Below are 25,476 nucleotides of genomic sequence, written 5' to 3' on the forward strand. Positions count from 1 at the left end.
GAGCTTCCATATTTAAGTTTTTGTAATACTGAACTTGTGGCACCTGTGTCAAAAGGATGTGTCCATCTTGCACGCAGGCACTCCCAATTTTATTTTATTCTGTTTTATTTTATTCTGCAGTGGTGCGACTGGACCGGGGAGACTGCCATGATCGGGTCGCCGAATACTTGTTCGTGCAACACATCACCCCTCATGCGGCCACAGGGAGGAGTCCTGCTGAACTGCTTATGGCCCGCCGCCTCAGGTCCCCGCTCGACCGGCTGCACCCGGACTTTGCCATGGCCGAACCCCCAGGCTGTGCCAACGCGTCACGGTCATTTGTTCCAGGAAACCAGGTCTTTGCCCGGAACTTTGCGGGGGACATTCCTTGGGTGCCAGCCACAGTAGTGGGAGTCACTGGACCTCACTTGCACCAGGTGGCACTCGAAGACGGACGCTTGTGGCGCCGGCACATAGACCAGCTTAGGCGCAGGGTTGGGGACTTGGACACTACCGTGGTGCCCCCAACTGCGCTCGTGGCTCCGGAACACACACTTACAGATGGTGAGGCTCCACCTACACCTCTCTCACAAACTGCCGGCGTGGAGCCGAACCAAGCCACTTCAGAGGGTCTGCCAGACTTACCACAGACTCAGACCACTGCCGTGCCTGACATTCCGCCAACTCCACTTGCAGAGGTTCCATTCACAGCAGTGGATCCAGGGGACTTGGTTTCAACGCCACCTAGGGTCGCACCACAGCCTCAGCAAGAATTGGGTGGCCCCCAAGAATTGGCTACCAGTCCCCGGCGGTCTGGCAGAGTTTCCAAGCGCCCAACTTATTTAAAGGACTATGTTGTTGGACATGTAACACTGTTGGTCTAAGTATGTGGAAGTATGTGAAATGTAACCGATATGCTTTTGTGCCTAATTGAACCATTACATGTAGTGCTGTATAAGAAAACCATTATAATTGTAACTAACGCCTTATCTCGGTGGGGAAGGGTGTTATGTACTGAAGTTCTCACCCTGGGCCAGCAGGGGGATACTGTAGATAGTTATGCAAATGAAGGATCGAAAGTGACATTCAGTGATTGGATAGTTTTAGAAAGTTGCTACAGTAACGTTGTACTGGAGCTCTATATAAGCAGGCTGACTGAGTCCTTCAGCTCAGTTCTGTTCTGGCCTCTGAATAAACAAGAGCTGTTTGAAGAATCGCTGTGTCGTCTGATATGTTCACCCACAACATAACAGAATCATTGAGGCCCATTGGTCGAGAAATGGGGCGAGGGGAGTGGGTTTTGAGAAAGCAGAAGAACTGTGGTTCTAATTCTGCTCAACTTTTTTGGTGCTCTGTGAAACATGCAAATATCTTCTCCATCTTTATTGGGTACCTATATTTTCAAATCTCATTCAGGTGTTGTCTTTTACTTTGAACAGAGAGAAGGACCTTTTTCAGGCTCTTGCCCCCATCCTTTCTATCTCTGCTCTCACCTCCCAATATCTCCCCACTCAGGCATACAAGGGTCACCTTCACCTTTCCTCCTGCCCTTTGCCAGCTTGCAGGATCTTTGGGATCCCTTCTCAACATCCATGGTGTCCTTGACACCACACTTTTGCGTCCCATCCCGTCCCGTCCCCTCACCCCACCCCGCCTACTCTTCTCTCACTCAACAATGCCAAAGCAACAGAAATAGTCTTCCGTTGTTTCTACCTGCCTCCATTTCTCCCCCTTTCCCCTATCTCAGATTCTGAAATTGTGAAACACTCTTTGGGCCAGGTATCTGCCCTCTTATACGTGAACATTGATGGTGTTGCATGAATTCATTCATTCACATGCCTGGATAATCTTAGTGTTGGCATTTATTCTGTGACCTAAGAGTGCATCGCAAAGGAAACCCAAATCTTCTGCACCTGTGCATGGCATGGGACTCTCGGTAGCAGAGGGCAAGCTGCCTTTCCGGTAGGCTGCTCGCCGCAGTGGCTCCCACTTCTGAATATCAGTGCTTGGGAGAACAAGTGGGGAGAATGCTGTTCGGTTGAGGTCAAGGTGGCGGCTGACGCTCTGCCACCGCCATCACTGCAGCATGGTGGAATGAAGATTCCACTAGGAATGTCCGCCCTCCCTCCTGTTCAATCACCCGATCTGAGATGTCTACAAAGGCAGATTGACTAATCAGGGTGAATCAGCTGCCAGATCGCCTCTCCCTTGGTTACCAGGAAACATGGTGGGGGAGGGGAGTAACCACATTGCCAGCTGTTGGTCACCTTTGCAAGAGCAAGAAAACAAGCAATTCTTTGTCACAGGAAATTGCCCAAGTTCCCCAGGTCTGAAGGGTTAAGAAGAAAATGCCTTTTAGGGGTGACTTACGGGATGGCAAGCTGCCAGGGGGTTTGCTGGGTATTTGAGAGACTCAGAGGCATGAGCCCATGCACATATTTGCATAAAACTTTGGGTATGCAAATTTATTCCTATAGATGCCTTTGGCCAGATTCAGATGGCCAATTGCAACTGTTCTGTGAGCAAAGGTGGGGGAGGAAAAGGACCTGGGAGTCAGAAGCCCTGGGGGTCAGACCCAGCCTGGTCTCTCAGAAGGTCTCTGGGAGATGATGATGTGCCGGCTCTTGAGTTGGGATTAGGCAGGTTAGCATAACCACCCAAGAAACTCAAATTCTTCAGTGCCTGCTTATGAAGTCGTTTTAGGCTGGATGAGTCCAATGCTGTCAACTGACTGGCAAGCAGACGCCCGGGGCATGCCAATGTCACCATGGACTGTGTGCGTCTCGCTCACGTCACGGGGCGTGTCAGCGTCATGCACATATGCGCTGCGGTGTGCGTCTGCTGCTGAGTAGAACCTTGAGAGGGGCCCAGCCCCTCCACTGAAAATCTGTGGGTGCCCAGGCCCCCACAACCCCACACAGATGGTGCCTAGGTGGCAAGTACTGCCTCTACAAGGGCTCATGCAAAGGGACTTTTGCCAGGCCTACCATCTATGATCTTTTCAGATTGGGGATGGCAAGGATTGAACCCAGAGCCTTCAGCAGGCAAAACGTGTTCACTGCCGCTGAGTGGAGAGCAGCAGCTTCAGGGAGGCCAGTGAAGCAGAGAACCTGTGAGTTGTCACCCCACCTGCCTTCCACCACATTGCAAAGGGATCCTGGCATTACCCTCGTACTTACGGGACCGCCTCTCCTGGTCTGCCCCGCAGAGGGCCTTAAGGTCCATGAACAATCATAGTTTAGAGGTCCTGGGCCCTAAGGAAGTTAGATTATCCTCCACCAAGGCCAGGGCCTTCTCAGTGAAGGCTCCAACTTGGTGGAATGCTCTGTCCCATGAGATCAGGGCCCTGCAGGATTTAACTCCTTTCCACAGGGCCTGGCTTTCAATTTGAACCTCACCTGATCTTTTGTTCCCCTTCTTTCCCTCCCCCTCCCCTTTTTGTGAATATTACCTGCTCTGGGATCCCACAGTTAATTCTTCCCTGGTCTCCTTGCTGGCCCAAGTGGGACTAATTTAGCCAAGTAGCCCTGGTGATCATCTAATGTTTATTGGATGGATATTCCCCCTAAATTGATTTTTTATTATTGATTTTATTGTTATTTATGCTTTATACCGTATTTTATGCTGTTTTTGGTAGTATCAATTAAGTGTTTTAAATTTGTTGTTAGCTGCCCTGAGCCCAGTTTCCTGAACCGGGAAGGGCGGGGGTATAAATAAAAAAATATTATTATTATTATTATTATTATTAGCCTCCTCTTGCGTTGAGTCGTGCTGCCGTTTGAGGTGGTAAAATGCCTTGGACACTCTCTGGGGTTAAAACCTGTCCCCCTTTCCCTGGTGCTGAGCTTTTGTCCCTACAACTTCAGCGCACAAGTTCCTCGTTCGGAATGGTAACCAGACCTCCAGCCTGCAGCAGTAAAGCAAGGCGGTGTCAGAGAATTACATTGTTTGTCTGTCTGTTTGTTTGAAGTATTTTAATCCCACCTTTCTCCCAAACTGGGATTCAAGGTGGCTTAGAACATTTGAAAACAGCATTGTAAAATTCAAAGCGACCAAGTCTGCCTTGATAAGCATCCTTGTTTTCAAAAAGCCTGTCTCAACAGGAGAAGGAGAGCAGAGAAGGAGCCAGTCTAGCCTCTCTTGGGAGGGAATTCCACAGTACAGGAGAAGCCACAGAAAAGTCTCTCCCATGGCACCATCTACCACGCCTCTGATGCTGATGGGACCAAGAGAGGGTGCTCACCCAAAGACCTTAGCACCCAGGCAGGTTTGTATGGAGAGCTATGATTTTCCCTACTTCCTAGTTTTGATGGCCTCCCCAGCTATGGCTTTGCCCTCAGGTGAACCTCAGCCCTCATCAGCCACAACTGCAGACCAGACAAGGAGGAATGTCAGGGCAGTGGCTTTTCGCTTCTAAGCAAACATGATGCAGAGAAACAAGAGCTCTGAGGAGAGGCACCACACCTTGCCAGAGATACGCACAAACAGTTGTTGCAACACATTCGAGGGTGACTCAGAGACAGGTCTTCAAGAGCCACTTCTGTCCCACCAGTAATAGTTGGAGTGCTGGACTAGGACTTGCGAGACCAAGGTTTGAATTCAGAGCCCACTCACTTTGCATCAGATCCAAATTAGAACTTCACTTTGGAAAATCCGAAGTTTCATGCCTTCCCATTGGCTATCAGGAGAAATCAACAAGCTGGCTTTTTTGCCAGAATCTTCAGGCATTGTATTATTATTATTATTATTATTATTATTATTATTATTATTTCGCCTTTTCCCAGATTGGGACTCAAGGTGGCTTGCACAAATTAAGACCACACAGATAAAGCACAAAAGCTAAAAACAAATACAAGATCATTGTTAATAAGTAATTAAACTCTAATAGAATTTAAATAATATAAAAATCTATTAAGATACTGATAATAAAACCAGCACAGCACTATTAAAAGCCATTTCCTTAAAAAAACACCAGTCAGTTCCTTAAAACCTGTTGGAATAAAACAGACTTCCCCTGCAGGCAGAAGGACAGCAATGAGGGAGCGAGTCTAGCTTCTTTAGCCAGGGAGTTCCAGGGTCTGGGAGCAGCTACCGAGAAGGCCCTGTCCTGCATCCCCGCCAGTTGAGAAAAGCCCCCTTCTCCAAAGATCTCAGAGTCTAGGCAGGTTCATATGGGAAGGTATGGTCCTTCTGGCAGCCTGGGCCAAAGCGGTGCATAACCAGCCTGTTGAGTTATGCCCAGAAACGGATCAATAGCTGGAAGAGCTGTTGTAGCAAGGGACTGGATGGCGCCTGCCATAATTTAGGCAAATAAGTGCATGAGTTTTTGCACAAATCTTCACATTTGAGGCTTTGAAAAAGTCTTTGCAAAAGTAAACTGCCGATACGTCTGTTTGGTTTTTTGTTTGCTTGTATGTTTTGCAGAATTGAATGGGACACAATGTCTGTGAGCCTCCAATTCACTGAATCAGTTCTGAAGCTTCAGGAATGGCCTTGTTCATTTCAGCCCAGTTTGGAGGGGACTCGCATTGCTTTGCATGATTCCCAAATCTAGGTCATAATCCCAATGGTTCTTCATTGTTTTATTGATGTTTAATATGCTGTAAACCGCTTTGAGGATTTTTGTTGAAAAATATAAAGCGGTATAGAAATGAAATAATAATAATAATAATAATAATAATAATAATAATAATAATAATAATAATAGCAGCTCCACAACGAGTCTCCAAGCCTAGTTGTAACCATTTGTTTCCAGCCCATAATAAACAGATAAGCCAAAGTAGGAAAATATTTCCTCTCTCTCTGACAAGTCTAGGAATCTCCACCCTCAGTTTCTGTTTAACAACTCTCTCTCTCTCTCTCTTTCTCTTTCTCTCTTTCTCTCTTTCCCCTCCCGTCACAGGCCTAGGCCAATAGGCCAATAAATCACTTCTGTGTAGACATGGCTGAAAGTGCAAGATGATTGCCCCATTGCACTAGGAGGAGGCAGCCAGGGTCTGGGTTTACTAAAAAGATGCTCCTGTAGGCTGTCTTCTCTCCTCTTCATTATATAAACTGTTCTATCACCCTTTGCCAAGCTGGTGCCCCCTCCGTCCTGGTAACCATGCTACTTAATTCCATATAGGTGGCAAACTGCTTGCGGTTGCTGACTCCTCCAGCACACATGAAAAAGTAAAATCTGAAGAAGTGTGCATGCACACGAAAGCTCATACCAAGAACTAACTTAGTTGGTCTTTAAGGTGCTACTGGAAGGTTTGTTTTTTTTTTTTTGACTATGGCAGACCAACACGGCTACCTATCTGTAAATGAAAAAGTAAGGAAGCTAAGCTCTAGCTAATTTGAGCGCGTTAAATGACGAGACCTGGCTCAGATTAAATGGATGCAATAAAATGGGTGTGTATTACTCTTTTTGTAAATCTACCAAAGAACAAAATACAATCGGGATGAAGGAGTTTTCTCGGGACGGTGGAGGGTGTCTGCGTCGTGGGGGTGGCACTCGCCCTTCTGACAGGAAATTATCTGCGGGAGGACGGGACAAAAAGGTGGAGGTCGAGGAGGGTCAGTGGAAGACCCTCAGAGTGTCTCTCTTTTTCAGGGACAGTCTTGGATTTGCAGAAGCCATCCTGGTTTCTGATTTGATCCCAGAATGTCCTGCTTTCCCTTAGAACGCCCCAATTTTCGCAGAGAAATGTTGGAGGGTATGGAGTTATGCGACCCCCAAGCCAAGGAGATAAGTAACTACACAACCTTTAGAAGACATCTGAAGGTAGCCCTGGATCAGGAAGGGTTTTAAATGTTTTATTATGTTTTTATATATGTTAGAAGCTGCCCAGAGGGCCTGAGGCAACCCAGTCAGTTGAGGAGGGGTATAAGTAACTATTATTATTATTATTATTATTATTATTATTATTATTAAATAGGACGTCCCTATTTTCATTGGAGAAATGTTGGCGGGTATGCATTTGGGGGAGTGAGAATGTCCCTATTTTAATCTGAGGAATGTTGGCATAAATTTAAAATATACCCCTCAATGACCCTGGCATAAGTCCTGATCCTAAACATGTCTGCCTCCCCCCATATGAACAGACCCAGACCCTGCAATCATTACCTGAGGCCCTTCGTCATGTGCCTCCTCTGCAAAAAATCAGAAGGGAGGCAACATGAGAAAGGGCCTTTTCTGCGGTGGCTCCCACTTCTGGGAAGCTGTGCCTCCTTACATGTCTTTAGGCACGAGGCAAAAACATTCCTCTTCTCCGAGGCCTTTGGCTAAGTAAACAGTCTCTGGCCTTCCAAAGTGTGGGGGATTGTTTGTGTTTATTACTATTTTATGTATTTTTGTGTTTTTATACTGTAAACTGTCCTGTGATCCTCAGATGAAGGGCGTTGTAGAAATTTAATAAATAACATAATGACATAAATAATGTCCTGGAAGGCTTCCTGATGTCCTAAGTCTTCATGTAAAGATCAGCGCAGTAATTTGGTGTTACCATATTCATAACAAACACACATCATCGCTCTAACAAGAAGTGCGAAACCTGTTGATAGCATGTGCTGGAATACACATGAGTGCTGGACACAAACATGGATTCAGACATGCGCCTTGTAACAACTCCTATTACCCCCCAACTGTCCAAATTTACCAGGGGCAGCCCTGTGTTGGGACTCTGTCATATCTCCTTCCCTGTGATACTTTTCTATTTTTTAGCGTGGAGGATGGCTAAGGTCACAGGTGGTAGAGTTGTGCCTGGCAGAAAGGGGCACGTGAACCTGGGTGGGGACACACCGATGCCCACAAGTGTGTTTCTGTTTTCAGACGCGGGGTGTTGGTGGTTAGGCTCCCTCGCCTTGCAGAGTAACTTCCATCGTCAAGGACTGAGCCGTCATTCTTAAGACAAATACGTCACCTGCCCAGTAAACAGACCAGCCCTGCTTATTGTTCAAAGCAACAAAAGCAGGCAGGGAACCATCTCGATGCCGTGCCTGAGAAACTGGTTGTCACACAGCTTCTTCCAGGAGGTTCTGCCTTGCTGGCATTCTGTCAAGCTCGCAAGGGACGCAGTGGGGAAGTGTGCGTTTGGCCAGGGGCTCAGGACTGGGGAAAGTGGCTGTTCGCATAGGGATCTGATCTTTGACCTCAGACCTTCAGAGCAGTATAGATTTCTCCTTCACCTGGGATGTGTCAATATTTATAAGGGGAGGGGAGGGAGGGGCGCCACCGGAGCAGCTGGCTGGGCAGGTTGTCATCTGGAGCAAGATCCCATTTATCTTTCTTTCTTTCTTTCTTTTTTGAAGGAAGAAGCCAGAGGGTGCTGAGCCAGCAGTGACTCACAGAGGTGTTTCCTCTCCAAAGGGTAATGATACATAAATAGGGTTTGAGTTTCCTGCTTTTATTTATTTGCAAGTCCTCTGACCAACTTCTCTCTAACCCGATCGGCTCATTGGTGACGTGGAGGCAAAGGTGGCATTCCTGGATTGGCAGTGCCCGCTCTGGAGGGGCGGTGACTGAGGCAGAAAGGCGAAGCAGCAGGCAATGGGGCTGTAGGCAAAGAGAGGCTGTCGCAGAACGGCAATGTTCAGGCCAAAAGGTCTGCTGCCAAGGCTGGCCAGTCAGGAAGCCTAGAAGCAGGCTGGCAAGGCTCCCTCGTGGTTTGGCCCCAGCCTTTAATATGTGGCAGTAAAGTGTGTATCTGAACATAGAGATTTCTCCCATCTCTCTCCTCGTTATGAGGAACGGCTAAGGGAGCTGGGCATGTTTAGCCTGGAGAAGAGGAGGTTAAGGGGTGATATGATAGCCATGTTCAAATATATAAAAGGATGTCACATAGAGGAGGGAGAAAGGTTGTTTTCTGCTGCTCCAGAGAAGTGGACACGGAGCAATGGATCCAAACTACAAGAAAGAAGATTCCACCTAAACATTAGGAAGAACTTCCTGACAGTAAGAGCTGTTTGACAGTGGAATTTGCTGCCAAGGAGTGTGGTGGAGTCTCCTGCTTTGGAGGTCTTTAAGCAGAGGCTTGACAACCATATGTCAGGAGTGCTCTGATGATGTTTCCTGCTTGGCAGGGGGTTGGACTCGATGGCCCTTGTGGTCTCTTCCAACTCTATGATTCTATGATTCCCTCCCTCTCTAATAGCATTTATATCCCACCTTTTCCTCCAAGAAGCTCCAGGTGGCATGCATGGATCCCCCCCTCCTCATTTAAACCCCACAACAACACAGAGGCAGGCTGTGCTTGGCCCAAGCTCTCACCCAGCGAACTTCATGGCCAAATGGGGATTGGGACCCCTGGTCCAACACTCTAACCACTACACCACTCTGGCCAAGAGCCATGGTCCAGCCCAAATTTGCCTAATCTTTGGTACCAGTATCACATGCTTATTTGCAAAGGTGTCCTTATTGCGTGTTGCTTCACAATGGGACAGTGACTGATATAGTTCCCCTTGTTAAGAAATGCAAATATTATCTTTGTTACCTGCTATCCCAATCTCAAAGTGAGGAGAAACTCTGGACTTTTCCAGGCACTTACTCAGCTTTGGTTTGATTGGAATGAAGGTATAGAATGCAGTCGTACCTTGGAAGTCAAATGGAATCCGTTGCGGAAGTCCGTTTGACTTCCAAAACGTTCGGAAACCAGAGCACGGCTTCTGATTGGTTGCAGGAAGCTGCGGAAGCCCCATTGGACGTTCGGCTTCCAAAAATAGTTTGCAAACCAGAACAGTCACTTCTCGGTTTGCAGCGTTCAGGAGCCAAAACGTTCGAGAACTAAGCTGTTTGGAAACCAAGGTATGTCTGTATATGGTTTTATTTGTGCATATATGCAACCTGAGCGTAAGATGGAGGGGCTCGCAGCATTGACACCCCAACAGATCTTGCTTCTCCATCAGTCACAGCTTTGGATCCAGCACAGAGCAAGCAGGTCTCTGTTTCTCCATCCTCCAGCCTGCTTCCAGCCCAGCCCACAACTCTGGCTATTGTTCTCTTCCCTAGCAGTTAGGAGAGGGCTTGGTGGAAAGACCCACCCATTTGTTCTGGTGGCACAGAGCAGCTTATTTGGCTGTGCTAAATTGCGGTGCTTAGCCAGCCAGCTAAAGCCATTGCCTGGCTCAAGGGATTGCTTTGGCAAGCTTGCTACCATACCTTCTAACCCCACAGGTGCAGAATCCTAAGAATTGGAAGGGACTAGGCACATCGTGAAGACTGAACCCCACAACTCAAACCATCACCACCATCATTAATAATAATAATTTCTACTATCACTGTAACCTTAGGGCTGATGGAAGTTGTACTCCAAAACACCTTCGGGGCATTAGATTGGGGAATGAAGGTGCTTGGCTGCTGCCTGAGAGAGCTTTCTCTGGCAGAGCCCTTTGCAAAGACCAGGCCAGCTGGCCACCAGACCAATTCAGATTCTCCAAAGTGAAGTTCTAATTTGGATCTGACGCAAAGTGAGTGGACCAGTTCTGGGCACCACAGTTCAAGAAGGACACTGACAAACTGGAACGTGTCCAGAGGAGGGCAACCAAAATGGTCAAAGGCCTGGAAACGATGCCTTATGAGGAACGGCTAAGGGAGCTGGGCATGTTTAGCCTGGAGAAGAGGAGGTTAAGGGGTGATATGATAGCCATGTTCAAATATATAAAAGGATGTCACATAGAGGAGGGAGAAAGGTTGTTTTCTGCTGCTCCAGAGAAGCGGACACGGAGCAATGGATCCAAACTACAAGAAAGAAGATTCCACCTAAACATTAGGAAGAACTTCCTGACAGTAAGAGCTGTTCAACAGTGGAATTTGCTGCCCAGGAGTGTGGTGGAGTCTCCTACTTTGGAGGTCTTTAAGCAGAGGCTTGACAACCATATGTCAGGAGTGCTCTGATGGTGTTTCCTACTTGGCAGGGGGTTGGACTCGATGGCCCTTGTGGTCTCTTCCAACTCGATGATTCTATGACTCTGGAGCAGTTCAAGCTGAATCAACTTATTATTATTTAATGCACTGAGCAGAGAAGATGGGGCAGGGTGGGAATGACTACGCACACGTTCCTCACTGGTCTGTAATCAACAGCACCCAGTTAACCTGCTCAAGCCTCGGGTGTCTTGCAGACCCGGAGGAGACTTTGCAGGAACTGGGTCAGAGACACTAGTACTCAGCACACTGTGGGAGGCCAAGGGAAATAAATCACTGGAATGGGACGGGATCCGCCTTCGACTTCCATCACTCCCCATGCCTGCAAATGATCTCTCCCTCTCACCGCACACACCTTTATGATATAGCACCCTGTGGAAGCGCCTGCATTTAAGCAGGGGGCAGTGGCGCAAAAGAACACAATGCAAACGTCTCGGGGGGTTGTGCCTCTGGAGTCAAAGCTGCCTGCCTCCCCTTCTAACAGGGCATGACAGAAGCCCCAGCGGGAAGCCAGCAAGCGAAGTCTGAGTGCAACAGCAGAACTCTCACCACTGATATACAGAGGCAAGTTGCCTTTTAATAACACCCAAGCTCATCTATCTATCTATCTATCTATCTATCTATCTATCTATCTATCTATCATCTATCTATCTATCTATCTATCTATCTATCTATCTATCTATCTATCTATCTATCATCTATCTATATCTATCTATCTATCTATCTATCTATCTATCTATCTATCTATCATCTATCTATCATCTATCTATCTATCTATCTATCTATCTATCTATCTATCTATCTATCTATCATCTATCATCTCTCCTTCCTTCCTTCCTTCCTTCCTTCCTTCCTTCCTTCCTTCCTTCCTTCCTTCCTTAGTTTGTTGCATTTATGTCCCACCTTTTTCCTCCAAGAAGCTCAAGGTGGTTCTTCCCCACCTCGTTTAATCCACACAACAACCCTGCGAGGTAGTTTAGGCTGAGAGTGAGTGACTGATCCGAGGTCACCCCCAGTGAGCCCCAGGGCCAAGTGGGGATTTGAACCCTGCTCTCTCAGGTCCTAGTCCTACACTCTAACTGCTACACCACACTGGCTCTCTGAAGCAGAGGCGACACACAGTAGTTGTTGCTTTAAAAAGACAAATGGCGCCTTGCAGGAAGACCTTCTGCCTCAGAAGCTGCTGCCCACAACGTCCATGTTGTTTTTCAGGAGCGTCAGGAGATCTCCTTCAACCACGTTCAGCTCGGCAGCTGGCCTGCGCCCAAATGTTCCTCCTTTGCGACCCCGCCCCAAACCTCTAGGGCAAGTCGTACCTTTTTTGCACACTGACATTGGGCAACCCGCCCAGCCTCGGAAACGCCTTGGCTGACCTCCAGGAGATTGCTTCAGCCTTGCAGGCATTGCACCATGTGTGTTTCGGAAGTATGCTTTTGTTGTTGACTCTCAGAGGTGCCTGACTCACGGTGGTGTTTTGCTCAAGGAACATTGTGAGCAAGAGGCATGGCAGGAGAGCAGGAGAGGCCCTCAGACACAGGGCAGCCTGGACCTCGGGGCATTTGGGGTCGCAGCAGCAGGGCTTCTACGCTGCTCCCTTCCCTGTCCTGCCTTGCCCACCACCCCTCCCTCTTGTCCTGACTTGGCCCCCTTCCCCCAGCATGAACTCTCAGCCTTATGGAAATATTTCCATTTGCCTTCCTTAATTTCAAGGGGAGTTTCTGGCTCTAGCACAGAATCTAGAAGGCATGGAGAACGTGGAGAGAGAGAGAAGTTTTCCTCCCATTCTCATGGCACTAGAACTCTAGATGCCAAAGAAGCTGAAGGTTGAAGACTCAGGACAGATACAGTCATACCTCGGGTTACAGACGCTTCAGGTTGTGTTTTTTTGAGTTATGGACGCGCCAAAACCCAGAAGTACTGGAACGGGTTACTTCCAGATTTCGGCGGTCACGCATGCGCAGAAGGACTAAATCGTGCTTTGCGCATGTGCAGAAGCGCTGAATCGCAACTGCGGGTTGCGAACGTGCCTCCCGCATGGATCACGTTCGCAACCTGAGCGTCCACTGTACAAGAAAGATTTAAAAGAAAGGATGTCTTCAGGCAGTGCATACAGGTAGCTAAACTGTGGAACTCCCTCCCACAGGAGGCAGTGATGGCCACCAACTTAAGAGGGCTTTAAAAGAGAATTAGAGTACCATAATTCATGGAGGAGGAGAGGGCTATTGATGGTTCTTAGCCAGGGTGGCTTTGGTCTTCCTCCACAGTTGGAGGCATAGGCACCATCTCTGAAGGGCTGAAGCCCCCTCAATATGTCGCTCATGATGTCATGTTCCCCGAGGCTGGCTGCTTTGAAGACAGGGTGGTGGAATTGGTGGGCAGTTAGCCTGATCCAACTTCAGGGCTGTTCTTGTGTTCTTAATCCGTGGGCAAATAGATGCCCCCTCCCTTTGGGTGCCCCTTCAGGTCATGGGGTTCCAACGGGTTCCTGTTGTTGTTTTCAATTTATCAAATTCCCCCCGAGAGGGCAAACCCAGATGAAATTGGGGGGAGGGATACGGGCTGCCATTCTGATGCTGACCCCACTGTGTAGGTTCGGGGGGGGGGAATACCCATGCCTATGCTTGAACAGCCCCAATCCCTGAAAAATCACCTGCGTGGAAGGAGCCTGAGGAACGGTGATTCTGCAGGTGGCTGTTTCCTAACAGTGTAAATGAAATTCCAGAATCAAAACAGTTTTTTCCACTTGAACTGCAGTTCCAACTGAGCACACGGACCAGCAGGACAAAAATGTGTGCAGTGAAGCAGTGCCAGCCTGCAGGCCTCTCCAAAGCTGAGGCTTCGGGCTCCTTTTGCACCCAGAAGTGTGCGCTCCCTTGTGGCGCGGGGGTGGGGGAGAGCCACAGCAGCAGCAACTGCAGCCTGTGAGTGGCAGAGCCTTGAAGCTGCTATGCCAGGCTGGCAGGCCCTCTGCTTGCCCAGGCACATCCCTGCACAATATTGCACCCCCCCCCTCTCGCACTCGCTGCTGGCTCCACCCCTGTTTGTGACAGCTTCTTTCGATACACCGCTGTTGCTCTCTGGGTTGGAATTTGGCTAGACGCCCCAAGGCCATTTTTGCCAATAAAGTTTCAGTTTCCAAGAACTGAGTTAGTTTCTGTTTGTTTTCTCGGGGGTGGTGGTGGAGGGGAGAGAGGCAGCCTGGCTAATTTAAATATTTTTCTGCATCTTAAAGTAAACAGAGCTGTCATGTGGGCAGGCAGCTTACGTGCCAAATTTCACATACCGTGGACTGGCAGGTCACAAGACTGACTGGCACCAGACCCTTGCCACATTGTGTGTGTGTGTGTGTGTGTGTGTGTGTGTGTGTGTGTGTGTGTGTTGGAGTTCCTCCTTCCTTGGCACAGAGGCCCACTTTCATTTTGGAGCAAAAGCGAGCAGTTTCTGTTTCCCAGAAGCGTGCCTCTTCTCGCAAGGCGACAGCATCTCTGCTGCTTTGTGGTAGAGAAGCCTTTGGTGGCAAGAACAGAAGAAAACCAATGGCCCACCTAGTCCACAAGAGCCCCCCCCCCCGCCCCGCCCCCCGGTGGTCCAGAGCTGAGGTGTGGGAGAAATTTGGTTCAATTCATTTAAAGGTGAACCAACATTTAAAGGTGAACCAACCCACTTTGTTCTTCCCAAAACAACACACAAATGGAAATATAGCCATCCTTTGAAATCCACACTTCCCTGAATTTTGCGGCAAGGTTCTTCAGCAAAGTACCGTACCTACTAGAGTAAAATGTTCATAGGGCAAAGGGGAAATGGCATAGAAAAAGGTTGTTATATTGGGGAAAAACATTTGCAAAAAAAGGTATTGGATACAAAATTGCATACAAAAATTGTGTGTTGTAAGTACAGTGTTAAAAATTCACAGTAAAATGCTGTTGATCTTTCAGGAGGACTTTTTGAAGAAGTAAATAAATCGCCAGCTGATGTGGAAACATGGAGAAATTAGCTTATGGTTGGGAAAAGGAGAAACTGAAATTGACAGAGCAGCAAAATAAACCAGTAAGCAAACTCTGAGCTCCCCCTATGAGGTCCTCAGGTGGGAGCCTGGCCTAATGTGTGGGCATCGCCTCCTTTCCTCCCTTGGCCCTCCTCTGCAAACGGATTTCGAAACCTCAAGTTGACTCCCTGGCAAAGGAGGAGGAGGATCTGTGCTATGATATGAGATGATAAACAATTCTGGGATGGAAGAATCCAGTCAATACAAATTTGGTCCCTGTTCATTTGGTATTGGACTCAGTATAGTGCAGATGGTTTGACAGCTTGATATATTACTTATGAAATGGGCAGTTGTGTGTACAATATCACATGCAAATATAACATCTAGGAGATTTTTAGAAAGAAAGGACTCACCAGCTGGCTTTTCACGGGATCCCAGCCTTCTGAAGAGCAGCAGGAGCCCCCCCCCCCCCGGTGGCAAATATAATGATTGCCTGTTTGCTCCCGTAATACCTGCCACCTGAAGTGGATTGCTTCACCCTGCCTGATAAAAGGGACAGCAGAGGATGTGCTCTGCTGTGTGATGCTGCTGGGTTGCAGGTTGACAGAATCTGGGAGCTCCTGAAGTCAGCTTGATAATATTTTGTATTGTTTTCTGCGCTCATGCTTGCATTTTAAATTGTAAACTTAACAACTTGGGACCAGGTTACCTACAAAATCGCCTTACCCCATATGTGCCCACTTGACTGCTTCAAAAAGAACCCCATCTTTTAGTCTGGCAGCACCTGCACTTCGGAACTCCCTGCCTATTGACATCAGATAACCACCTTCGCTGTACTCTTTCTGGCACCTGCTAAAAGCTTTCCTGTTTAGACAACCCTTCCCAAATGTTTTGAAAGTTGATGCGAGTGTTAATCTGTTTTGAGTCTGTTGTTATTTTAACGTTTTGAAATTCTTAAGTTATTGTTAATTTTTCTTACTGGTAATTTTATTCTTCTATTATTCTTATTATTTTGTAAAGCACTTTGAGGTCCCCCCCCTTTTACAGTCAAGCAGTGTATACATTTTATGAAATAAATAAATAAAATAAACTGCCTTGGCTGAAGATGACAGCAAGAAATAAATATGGGAGGCAGTGTGACACAGGGGTTAGTGTGTCAGATCAGAAGCAGGGAAGATGCCTCCTCAAGGCATGAAGCTGACTGGGTGATATTGGGTTAATAATCATCTGTATCTCGGTCTATTCTACCTTACAGGGCTGTTGTGAGGCTAAATTGGGAGGGGGGAGAATCATGTCCCTGGGGATATAACTGTAATTAAGAAATAAATAAGGGGGTGAAAAGACTGGCTCTTAGCTGCATTTATGGTGGGAATGTGTGTGTGTAAAAGGCTTTTTGGAAGGCTGTTTTCACCAGAGTTTCATAAGTGACTAATCAGCAGCTGGCCTCAGCCCTGGCTTTGGGTATATCAGGCAAAATTACATACACAAATGGGTATATTAGGAGATATTTACACTAAGATGTTACTGAATTTTCATGAGGGTTTTAAGTATATGTATATCACAAACTGGTGCAGAAGTGCAAATGAATGAATTTACAACTGGAAAAAAGGCAAACTGACAGATTTGTCCATCCCTAGATAGTGTAAATTAAAAAAAACGCCTGCTTCTTGGGAGAAAAGCAATGACAAACCTAGACAGCATCTTAAAAAGCAGAGACATCACCTTGCCGACAAAGGTCCGTCTAGTTCAAGCTCTGGTTTTCCCAGTTGTGATGTATGGAAGCGAGAGCTGGACCATAAAGAAGGCTGATCGCCGAAGAATTGATGCTTTGGAATTCTGGTGCTGGAGGAGACTCTTGAGAGTCCCATGGACTGCAAGAAGATCAAACCTCTCCATTCTGAAGGAAATCAGCCCTGGGTGCTCACTGGAAGGACAGATCCTGAAGCTGAGGCTCCAAGACTTTGGCCACCTCATGAGAAGAGAAGACTCCCTGGAAAAGACCCTGATGTTGGGAAAGATGAAGGGCACAAGGAGAAGGGGACGACAGAGGACGAGATGGTTGGATAGTGTTCTCAAAGCTATCAGCATGAGTTTGACCAAACTGCGGGAGGCAGTGGAAGACAGGAGTGCCTGGCGTGCTCTGGTCCATGAGGTCACGAAGAGTCGGACATGACTGAACAACTAAACAACAACAACAACATCTCAGTCTATCCTACCTTACAGGGCTGTTGTGAGGCTAAATTGCGAGGGGGAGAGAATCATGTCCCTGGGGATATAACTGTAAATAAGAAATAAATACGGGGGTGACTAGACTGGCTCTTAGCTGCACTTATGGTGGGAATGTTTGTGTGTGAAAGGCTTTTTGGAAGGCTGTTTTCACCAGAGTTTCGTAAGTGACTAATCAGCAGCTGGCCTCAGCCCTGGCTCTGGGTATATCAGGCAAAATTACATACACAAATGGGTATATTAGGAGATATTTACACTAAAATGTTACTGAATTTTCATGAGGGTTTTAAATATATCTATATCACAAACTGGTGCAGAAGTACAAATGAATGAATTTACAATTGGAAAAAAGGCAAACTGACAGATTTGTCCATCCCTAGATACTGTAAATTAAAAGACGCCTGCTTCTTGGGAGAAAAGCAATGACAAACCTAGACAGCATCTTAAAAAGCAGAGACATCACCTGGCCAACAAAGGTCCGTATAGTTAAAGCTTTGGTTTTCCCAATAGTGATGTATGGAAGTGAGAGCTGGACCATAAAGAAGGCTGATTGCCAAAAAATGGATGCTTTTGAATTCTGGTGCTGGAGGAGACTCTTGAGAGGCCCATGGACTGCAAGAAGATCAAACCTCTCTATTCTAAGGGAAATCAGCCCTGAGTGCTCACTGGAAAGACAGATCCTGAAGCTGAGGCTCCAAGACTTTGGCCACCTCATGAGAAGAGAAGACTCCCTGGAAAAGACCCTGATGTTGGGAAAGATGGAGGGCACAAGGAGAAGGAGACGACAGAGGACGAGATGGCTGGACAGTGTTCTTGAAGCTACTAAGATGAGTTTGACCAAACTGTGGGAGGCCGTGGAAGACAGGAGTGCCTGGCGTGCTCTGGTCCAGGGGGTCACAAAGAATCGGACACGACTGAATGACTAAACAACAACAACAGATACTGTATATAAATACTGGGCCCCCCAAATGAATTTGGCCCACGGGCGCACAGCAGAGCAGAGCTGTCCCTAGTGCAAGTCCTGCTGCCTGAGCTCCCTGCACAGCACCGTGGCCACATGAGAGCTGGGAAATAATAATAATAATAATAATATTTATTACGGTCATAGGCCCATACAAGAGCTGGGAAATAAAGGATGTGAGTCTCCTGGTCTCCTGTTCCTCTGAAATGTATCAGCCGAGTTCAAAGAAATGACTAATCAGTAGAGGCAAGGGGCAGAAATGTCACGTTTCAAGGGAATTCCAGATGGGCGAGTCAACAGTTTTGTGGTCTCTGGGCTGTCGGAACTGAGATGGGCTCAGTGTGATTTGTGGGATGGAGCATCTGCAGAAGGATGACCATGGGATTCTGCCTCCTGGGGCAGCTGCCTCCGTCTGCCATGAGCAGCCCTCTCCTCCATGAATTTATCTAATCCTCTTCTAGAGTTATCCAGGTGGGGGCCATCACTGCCTCCTGTGGGAGGGAGTGCCATAGTTTTAACTATGCTCTGCATGAAGAAAGACTTTCTTTTATCTGTCCTGAAAGCTCTTTTGCCCCATGCACAGATTGGAACGCTGGGGAGGGCATTTTTAGAAAAGTGGCTTGCTTTCACGTGTATCAGATTTAGGGAAAGAGGCAGAAATTTTGAATTTCCTGAAAGAAAAGCAAAACCGAAAAGCAACAAGCAATATTATGTTTCTGATGGGGGTGGTTTGTTTGGCCGTCTGTTTTGTTGGGCTGGATGTTCAGGTTGTGCTTTGGTTCTGGAAGGCACCCAATATTATGCAAACAGCAAGAACATTTGAATTTGAGGCTGGCTGTTAAAAGTATGCCACGCCTCCTCTCTATCTTTGGATTTCATTTTGTGTTTCAGAAAAAGTGAAGAAAGGTTGTCACTCCAAAATTGGGGGGGGGGGAGGGGGCAGGATGAAACCACAATGCTGCCTCCAAAGTCCTTATTGGGGGAGGCAGCTCTCCCAGCCCTCCGGTGCTTTTCCTGCATTCATCTCTTGTTGTTCTTTAGTCTTTTAGTCATGTCCGACTCTTCGTGACCCCCTGGACCAGAGCACTCCTGTCTTCCACTGCCTCCCGCAGTTTGGTCAAACTCATGCTGGTAGCTTTGAGAACACTGTCCAACCATCTCGTCCTCTGTCGTCCCCTTCTCCTTGTGCCCTCCATCTTCCCCAACATCAGGGTCTTTTCCAGGGAGTCTTCTCTTCTCATGAGGTGGCCAAAGTATTGGAGCCTCAGCTTCAGGATCTGTCCTTCCAGTGAGCACTCAGGGCTGATTTCCTTCAGAATGGAGAGGTTTGTTCTTCTTGCAGTCCATGGGCCTCTCAAGAGTCTCCTCCAGCACCAGAATTCAAAAGCACCCATTCTTCGGCGATCAGCCTTCTTGATGGTCCAGCTCTCACTTCCATACATCACTACTGGGAAAACCACAGCATTCATCTCTACTCTTCCTGAATACAGACCAACAGAGATGCCTTTGCCTCCATTAGATGGTAAAAGAAGGGGACATGGCTGCAGGCAGGGCAACGCCACCCCTTGCCAAGGACAGCATTGCCCAAGGAGTCCTTGACTGAGGGTGGCGGGGGGGGGGGATGCCACCTCCAGCCACTTCTCTGCATGTCCTCTTTCTTGCCAGTTCAAACCTTCAGTGGCAGTGCTGTTGGCTTGCACATATGATGTGAGCATGCCCTGTGGGGTGGGCGCATGGCCGTCGCAGACTTTTGAGGAGGCCCGGCCCCCTCCTTGAACATATTGGGGGACCCTTGGCCCCCACCCCCACCCAGATGGCACCCCTGTACCTCATGCACACCTCTCGTTGCCCCTCTCATAGCTTCAGCAAGCTTGGACCCAAAGCACCAGGCAGGCATGTCTCCCAGTCTCTGCCAGCTCCACACAGAGTTCTGCCTACGTCCTCGTTCTTCTTCCCAGAACACCTTTAGATTTCAAAAGGGGCACATTTTTCTGTGACATCACGCCACCCCACACCCCACCCCGCATCACCTAGGCAACCTCCCAGATATTCTGCCCCTGTCCACTCCTTGCAGCGGGGTGGGGGTGGGGGGTGGGGCGGAATAGCTTTTTGCATTGCCAACCGCCTTTAATTGTTTCTCAGTGGCTCTGCACTTAGCTAGCCTAGCCAGACTGGCTTGCGCAAGGTAACCCAGGAATTTCTTGTCTGGCACAGTTTTGCAGCCAGTATATTCCTTTCATATCCCAAATTTTATCTAGGTACTGCCCTTTATTAATTTATCCCATTCACTAACAAACTCTGGTACCCTAGATCTATGACAGTATTTTTTTCTGCAATGGGAGCTCTCTTGCAAGAGCTGCTTGATGACACACACACACACACACACACACACACACACACACACACACACACTCCTGTCCTGAGATCTGTGCCTTTGCGCTCCAGAATGCAGAGTTATTATGTAGGAAAGATGGCAGCCTACAACCACCTGTCATTGTTTCTATAAATACTTTGTACACAGAGGGAAGGCAGGCCACCCAGAGCTGCTTTGTGTGTGGCTCCCAACCAAACCAGAAATGCCAGCCTTCCAAGTGGCTGGGAAACAAATTTGCATGAGCCTGTAGGAATGTACACCTTGCCGGGTCATTTCCAGCTAAGCAAAAGCCCATCCCTGCACACTCCTGAGTCAAATCAGGGGAGTCAGCGAGCATCCTTCACACATGAAGGTCTGAATTTGCTGAAAGAAAAGCAAAACCGAAAAGCAACAAGCAATATTATGTTTCTGATGGGGGTTGTTTGTTTGGCCGTCTGTTTTGTTGGGCTGGATGTTCAGGTTGTGATTTGGTTCTGGAAGGCACCCAATATTATGCAAACAGCATAATATTGTGCTGGGCCCTGTTTTGGGGTATTCTTTCATACAAATGAAAAGGTGCAAAGCTTTCTGGGTGGGGCTCAAGCCAGAACAAAATACAATAGGAAAATTACAGCCCACCTGCAAGTCCAGCCATGGGGGCTGATCCATGGGTTGCCCAAGTGTAGACGCCTGTGCGTGAATTTGTTTTATGTGTGTAGATCAGTGCACGCTGATCAACGCAGAGTCTTCGCAGTAGGGCTCTGTTCCGATGGCATGAGTAGTCACAATGAACCGGTAGATCCTATCTGCTGCAGGCTTCATCCGCCTTCACAGCCGTTGTAACATACCGCTTGTTATCATCTGCCTGTTCTGCCATTGAGGACTTCTTTTATATATATATATATATAATATTTATTGAGGTTTTAAACAAGACATAGATTTACCGAAAACATAGATTTAAAAAGTAAAGATTACAAAAATCATAAGTTTACAAAATAGGAAAAATTTAAAACAAAACTTAACCAACTAAGAAAAAAAGAAAAAGAGAAAAGAAAAGAAAAGAACACACATAGAAGGAATATATATAGAGAGAAAAGAAAAAGTAATAGCTAAATAAAAAAGAAAAAATAAAGTTTAAAATTAAATCCATCTTTCAACAACCTTTCAACTCATTTCCTTAGTTCTTTGACCTCCTCACACCTCCCCTTTTGTATTCCCGTTTAAAAATCCTTTCAGCAAATCCTTACCCTCTGTCATTTATCTTTACTCAGTATCTTAACCTATTATAACCATGTGTTTATAACCATTATCAATTCATATTTACATATTCTTGCTAATCTTTTTACCAATACCACTTATTTTCCATCCGACATCATTTTAACATTCCTTAATTTTACAGTATTTCTGCAAGTAGTCTTTAAATTTCTTCCAGTCTTCTTCCACCGACTCTTCTCCCTGGTCACGGAGAAGAGTCATTTCTGCCAATTCCATGTAGTCCGTCACTTTCATCTGCCATTCTTCCAGTGTGGGTAAATCCTGTGTCTTCCTGCCATTGAGGACTTCTTGGATCATTCTTTGTCTAGCTCCTTCCCTTTGACCTTACCGCCTTGGGTGACCCTGCTGGGAGTACGAGATTCCTGATGGTTTTGCTCACAAGGACCTTGTCATGGTGAGTGGGCTTGCAAGTGTAATGCTAGTCTGGCAGCTGGCAGAGATGATGGTGCTTCTTAACCAGCCAAGGTCAATTGTCTGCGGACAAATGTCAGCTCCCTCGGCCAGTAAAGCGAGATGAGCGCTGCAACCCCAGAGTTGTTTGCGACTGGACTTAACTGTCAGGGGTCCTTCACCTTTACCTTTTTATACAAAAGTTTAAAATCTACAAGGCTCACCCTGCAGGTTTATAAAATAGCAAAACAAAGGACAAGGAAAACACTTACGATCTAGCAAACTCTACATTGAAACTGTTTGTGGGATCTTCTGCTCACATTCCCAAGGTAAGGTATAGGGACCCCTGACCATTAGGTCCAGTCGTGGCCGACGCTGGGGTTGTCGCGCTCATCTTGCTTTATTGGCTGAGGGAGCCGGTGTACAGCTTCCGGGTCATGTGGCCAGCATGACTAAGCCGCTTCTGGCGAACCAGAACAGCGCACGGAAACGCTGTTTACCTTCCCGTCGTAGTGGTACCTATTTATCTACTTTGACATGCTTTCGAACTGCTGGGTTGGCAGGAGCTGGGACCGAGCAACGGGAGCTCAGCCCATCGCGGGGATTCGAACCGCTGACCTTCTTATCAGCAAGACCTAGGCTCTGTGGTTTAACCCACCGCGCCAACCGCGTCCCTTCACATTCCCAGGCAATGGGATCAGGCAATGGCTTTTCCAGTCCAGCCTCCTGATCTTACAGTGGCCAGCCAGATGCCCTTCTTATGTTCTTACGAAGCAGGAAAAATGTTGGCCCCCTTGCAACCCAAAGGCCAATTCAAAGCCCACACTGATCAGAATTCTAAATAAATTCTCAAGGGCCCTGAGAATCAGGCAGGAAAGCGGAAGCCTCTTTTGAAGACAACTTTCAAGAAAATGGAGGACAGATTTGAGCACAACATTAGGATGTACTTCTGTTGTGCAGAGCCAGGAGAAAGGCACACGAGCATTTTGCTGTCTCTGTCTTCCGCCTGAGTCAGCACCAGAGAATGTTGTCACCCTCACCGTCAGTCAGTCTCTACAAAATGGCAACGATACATTTAGTATCGCTGGCAAATGATGAGGAAAGGGCCACAGGTCAGGCTGACAAAAGATCAGGGAGCCAAATAACATTCCAAATACTGAAGGGGCAAAATATGCCCTCTCAGGAACCCCGAAGCAGCAAATCTGTCATTCAAGATGAGGTCATGGGGAACTGATGCAGTCGGCAAATTAAATTATAGTACCATTCTTTGGAAAAGGAAAAGAATTGTCTGTAGAACTATCAATGGGAATGTGGGTTTGTATACTCCCTGGGGGTGGCGGTGGGAGGGGAGAAGTGATTCATAGCCACCAGCGTGGTTTTGCACTAAGAGGGTCAGGCTAACCGCTGCTCTTGCAGATTATGGGTTCTTGACACAATCAGAGAGTCATTGCTCATTCGTTGCACCAGAATCCAGGTGACCTCACTCTGTTCTGTTGCAGCGATATCTCACTCGCCCCTCAAATTGAAACACGTCTGGAATCCATTGTACCTGCCGCGGGCTCCTCCAGATCAGCCAGAGGGTGGAGAATTCTCTGTTAAGAGAACCAGAGACTTTGCATCAGTTCCTCCTCAGTCAGGAGATTTAATGATCAAACAATCTTGAAGAATCACAAAACAGAGAAACCAGTAGGAGAACACTTCAATCTCCCAGGACATTCTATACAAGATCTCAAAGTAACTGTTTTACTACAAAGGAATTTCAGAAATAGACTGGAAAGAGAAGCTGCTGAATTGCAACTCATTACCAAACTTAAAACCACGGAGAGACCTGGTCTGAACAAAGACATTGGATTCTTATCTCATTATACATGGCTAAGCCATTTCTCACCTTCTCACCCCTTGCCTTTTCCTGTAAGACCTATTACAGTCGTTAAGAGTCGTCAACAGGCTCATCTCAGCTATCTGCCAATCTCCCATTCCCACCACCCTTCTGAGTAATACCCCTCCCCACCTTCTCACTATATAGAAGGGTCTGGCAACTTCTGTTTCAGTGTATCTGAAGAAGTGTGCGTGCACACGAAAGCTCATACCAAGAACTAACTTAGTTGGTCTTTAAGGTGCTACTGGAAGGAATTTTTTATTTTGACTATGGCAGACCAACACGGCTACCTATCTGTAATCTTGAAGCTGTTTCCTTGTGCATGCCCCCTCATTCCCACAGCATCCAAAAAGCAGTATTTTGACACCGAGAAAATGTGATTTTGGCCTCAAGGTGATGTGTATTTTTTTGCAATGGTGATATCTGAGAGGATGTGGTTGGCACAACTGTTATTTTCTCTTCCCCCAATGCTCTCCTACAAACCCTAATGGCAAACTCAATTTGCCAAGTGCCAAAACAGTATCAGCCACAAACAAGGGGGAGTTTGAGGGGGAACCCAAACATCTGCCGATGTACAAACATCTTTGCAGGAAACCACCTCAAGGGTGAGGAGCCCAAAATTTGAAAACCAGATTAATGGTTGGGATGGAGTGCCCTGAAAGAGGATACTACTGGTTCTGAGTAATTTCAAAGTTTTCCCAACCTGAAACGGTACTATGCTATTGCCACTGTGCCAATCTCTCTGAAAGCTGGTGGGCTTCATCCCTTGAAAAGGAGTAACCTTGAATGTAGTACACATCCCAAAAATTAAAAAAATCTGAGACTTAAAAAAAACACCTTTAAATGTTCCCTGCTTGAAAACCCCTTGGCAGATCTGCCTGACAGACTTAATCAGATGTGGAGGGGCTCATTTCACCCACTTGCACGAAAATAATTACTGTTGTTTTTAGATTCCCCATTACAGTCAATGGGAGCAAAACAGACCTTTGGATTTAGCTTATCTGATCTGGGCCCAAATGATGAATCAAATTGGAATGACCCAACAGCGGATCAGTCTGCTTGTGGGCTTCCTATAGGCATCAGGTGGGGGGCTGATGGAAACACAATGCTGCCTGTGGATCTGATCCTGCAAGCGCTTTACCAATGTGGTGGCACTTTTGGTAGCGAGATAACAAGGGAGTGAAAGATGTCCCAGCTGGAGAGAGAGTCACCAGAGTCAGCTTGCTTGGAAATGGCTTGTGACATCACAGCCAAGAAATCCACGGCTTCTCTCTAGCTGGCTTCCTTCCTCCTCTTGTTGACTGTACTGTGGGTTGCGTCATGGGAGAAATGGAGCAACACATTTTAGCTGATGCAACCCTCTCTTGAAGTTGTGCGGTTTCGCACACTTTCCCAAAGAACCCTGCAAAGTAGCCGGGCAGCAGACACATGCCCTTTTTTACCGCTGAGCACGTAATGTACAAAAGGTTTTGCTTGTTTTTTTCCAGGGGAACAAATCTGCCACTCCCACCACAGAAAGACCCATTAT

At 47.1% G+C, this 25,476-nt stretch overlaps 2 long non-coding RNA genes across 2 annotated transcripts in view; one reads left to right on the plus strand and one right to left on the minus strand.

Annotated features, from left to right (window-relative positions):
• LOC310712028 overlaps positions 1 to 25,476 on the minus strand; it is a 130,058-nt gene that overhangs the window by 74,957 nt on the left and 29,625 nt on the right. The window lies entirely within an intron of this gene.
• On the plus strand, positions 3,779 to 14,900 carry LOC310712026. The gene is made up of 3 exons (XR_014528740.1): positions 3,779 to 4,246; positions 8,272 to 8,330; positions 14,815 to 14,900. It is a non-coding gene; the product is annotated as an uncharacterized lncRNA (long non-coding RNA).

Source organism: Podarcis liolepis, assembly GCF_965112155.1.
Source record: "Podarcis liolepis genome assembly, chromosome: 7".
NCBI classification, from domain to species: domain Eukaryota; kingdom Metazoa; phylum Chordata; class Lepidosauria; order Squamata; family Lacertidae; genus Podarcis; species Podarcis liolepis.